This window comes from Marmota marmota, unplaced genomic scaffold, assembly GCF_001458135.2.
Source record: "Marmota marmota marmota unplaced genomic scaffold, marMar, whole genome shotgun sequence".
In the NCBI taxonomy this organism is placed as follows: Eukaryota; Metazoa; Chordata; class Mammalia; order Rodentia; family Sciuridae; genus Marmota; species Marmota marmota.
The window spans coordinates 5,192,966-5,196,902 of NW_026000224.1; positions in this window are offsets into that span (position 1 = coordinate 5,192,966).

A 3,937-nucleotide genomic window follows, 5' to 3' on the forward strand; every position below is an offset into this window, starting at 1 on the left:
AAAAAAAAAAAAAAAAAAAAAGAAAGAAAGTTGTTAGAATGTTTCCATTGTTGTATTCTAGATAATGAAAATGTTGAAAAGACTGACAGTGATGCTATTCTGTCACCACCACTGCCATCATTCATACTATCCTCCTTATTTCTAATGTTCTTCAGCATCAACTAATGAAGTCTAGGAGCATGCGAGGGTTTCCTGCTCATTGTGTTCAATACAACATAGGCTTGTTTAATTTAGCAGCACTCTGAAATGAAATGTTCATGCTGCCAAGTACAAACAGTTCTGTGGGATGTTAATTTTGTTAGAGGAGAGAATGCTTGTTGTTCCTTGCTATGTGCTAATAAAGATGCTGGAAGATTTTCTTATGAGTATAATGTATTTTGACTTGTTTAAATCCATGTAATCAAAAAGAAGTGGGCAGTCCTAATAAACATTTTTCTTTCTGTAGGCTTTGGTTAGTTTCATTCTGTAACCTGCCAGCCAATTGTGAGTTGCATGCTCTTTTGTTCTTTGCTCTTTTTACTTTGGATCTGGTTTTGTGGATGGTTGCAATAGGGATTTATTGGTAGGAACATAGATTATTTCCCCATTTGAACAGATTGCATGTTTTTATGACACATTATCCTGTCACAGGCAGAGTGATTCAACCAGACCCTTGTGCAGAGATGTTACTATATGACTTTGTGCAGCCATTTTAAAAAATAACAGCTTTGTTGATAGATAACTCACATTACCATCAAGGTCACTCCTTAAAAGTGCAATTCACTGAGTTTTAGTGTTTTCACACAGTTGTATGCTTACCCTGCTGTCTAATACTGAAATACTTTCATCATCTCCAGAGAAGACCCATATCCTTTAGCAGTCACTCTCCACTCACTCTTGCTCCATGTAGCTATGAATCTCCTTTCTCTATTTGTGGATTTATTTGTTCTGGACATGTTATATAAATGTAATCATTCAATATATGGCCCTTTGTATCTGGCTTCTTAGCCTGTTTTTGAGGTAGCACAGATCAGAACTTTTATTTATTTTTTTTTATTGCTGAATAGTGTTCTGTTATATGGACACACTGCAGTTTGTTTATCCATTTATCAGTTGATGGATATTTGGCCTCTTTGTGGTTCTTATAATCATGCTGCTGTGAATATTTGTGTACAAGTTTTTGAGTTGACATATTTTATTCTGGGTAGATACTTAGGAGTAAAATGTATGGGCCATAAGATACTCTGCCAGACAGTTTTATAAAGTGACTCTACCATTTTACATTCCCATCAGCATTGTTTGAAGATTCCATTTCTCCATAACCTTTCCAATACTTTGCCACGATATTTTTCCATAGTTGTCATCCTAATAGGTATTAAGTGACATCACATTGTGGTTTTGATTTGCATTTTTATGATAACTAATGATATTTAACATCTTTGTGGACTTGTTAGCCATTGTTTATATTTGTTAGACAAATGCCTATTCAGATTTTTTGCCCATTTTATAATTGAGCTGTCCTTTTCTTGTTCAGTTGTAATAATTTTTATGTTTTCTGGATATACACAAATGTACTCTTATCAGATATGTGAAGTATAAATTTTTTCTTATTCTATAAATTGTCTTTGTACTTCTGAAGAAGCAAATAGGTTTTTTGTTGAAGTCCAATTTACCAGCTTTTTGACTGCTTATGCAGTTTTCTCTGAAATTTTTTATAAGTTAAAAAAAAAACATCTTATTTCTCAATATCTCCCATTAATTTTTTTTACAGAAAAAAAATGATCATTTGGTTAACTACACAATGGGTTAGAGATACTAATAAGTATTTTGTATTTTGTATTTTTAAATATTTTCATCAAATTTAATGGTAGAAGTCCAAGTTTTCTATCCTGAATCCAGAAAAAAATCAGAAAATGTCTGAGTGTTCTGCTTAGCTCAGAATGTACACATTATTCTGTAAACATTTATAGGTGTCTAATGTATTCTGAGGACTTGCCTGGGATTGGAGATCCAGGAATGCTTGGAATATGGTCCTGTCCTTAAGGAACAAGAGGTCATGTGCCAGGCTACAGATTTCTTCAGAGGGTAGTGGAGGGTACCACTGGAGGAGGAGGAGCACTGCCTGGGTAAGAAAGCCTCACAGGGAGTCAGTGCTGGTGCTCTGTCTGCAGAGATGCATGGGTGACCAGAACCTATTGTTATAGTCTGTGATTATTCTTTCAGACACTTGCTGCTGTGTGTGCAGTGTACATTGGCACTGGTTATTTGTAACAGCAATATTTAGGGATATCGATGTAATGAAATGTAGACATTAATGTGATAACTTTGATACCTAGAAGCAAGCCTGAAGAAAGCTATTTTTCTTTCAGGTTTTCAAAGTTTTCAAGAATGGAAACATCCTACTTACTAATTAATTAATTAATTAATTAAGTGGTGTGTGTGTGTGCGTGTGTGTGTGTGTATCTGAGCCCCAGCCCAAACCCAAGCAGTTCTGGGTAGTCAGAGCTAAAATGTGAGTCAAAGAGGAACAGCTGTTTGGCCGTAGAGAAGACTGTCTATAGAGAGTTGGGTGAGTCCTGTTAAGGAATTTAGATCTTTCTTTAATAATGGAGAGCCATTGACAAGTTTGGGTGTGTGTGGGGAACATGATCCTTCCTGTTACTGTACCACAGATGCTGGTTGTGAGGAATAGAGATAGGAGATTTATGGGCCTGTTGGAATAGTCCAGATGAGAGCCGATGAGGTCCTGAGCTAGGGCACTGATAATAGAGGTGGAGACACAGACTGAAAATGTTTAGAAGATGCATATTAGGATGCTTGTCTGCAATCAACCATCATAAGTTAAAAGGTGAATTACTGAAGAAGGAATATTTCTGAAGAAGGTTTCAAAGAAATGAAATGCCATAGAAGCCAGCATAATTTTAGGCCCTTGTGGGTTAAAAGTGACAGAGCAGGGGCCATTCTCAGGCTCTCCCACAAGAAGGAGGAAAGAGGGTCTCCTCCCTGCTGTGCTTTTTAAAATCCCAAGAGCACTTTTTTATAAAAATTATATTATTTTTTAAGTTTTTGATGAACTTTATTTTGTTTATTTTTATGTGGTGTTGAGAAGCTAGACAAGTGCTCTACCACTGAGCCACAACCCCAGCCCCCAAGAACACTCTTAGCCTTGGGTTTTGTTCCCCCTGCTCAGGCAGAAGCTTTGCTGGGAGCTTGCTGCCATCATCACTAGCGTTCGTAGAAGTGGGGAAGGATTGTGGAGCAGAGCCATCTGTTCCTCTTTGGTAATTCAAGCTGGCTTGGACAATTGTTAAGATCTGAAGTGGAAGGTTGAGAATGCCCCAGAAGCTTGTGGCCTGGGTAGCCTGTGATGACAGCATTTCTGTGCAAGAACAAGGTTCACAAATGAGTAGACTAGAATTCAGGAAGTAAACAGAGTTCACTTTTAGACCAGCTTAGTTTGGGTTGTGACTATCCAGATGTTATGTTTCTGTGACTATTCACTTGACTTCCTTCACTAATAGAAGTCCCTCTAGGGACTGGTTATTTTCTTTGTATGACTTTCCAGAGCCTAGCATTACTGTACTTGGCACATCTGTGAATGAATGCATACAGGTGACCATGCATAGCAGGCACTGGATGGATCATTTCATTAGGAAATATAGATTTAGGAGCCCCTTAATAATGTAGAGCTAGGTGGTTGATAAGTCTTGAGATTTATTCTTATTGGCTAAAAGACATTTATGAAAGTTCAGCTGTTGTGTGGACCTGTAATTTTCATGTCTAATAAACAAAATTGGGCCTGTTTTCTTTTTTTTCCTTTTTGCCCTGCCTAGAATTTAATGCCAGTAATTATTGTTGACAATCCTGCCAGTGATTGTGTGTGTGTGTGTGTGTGTGTGTGTGTGTGTGAGAGAGAGAGAGAGAGAGAGAGAGAGAGAGAGAGAGAGAGAGAGAGAGA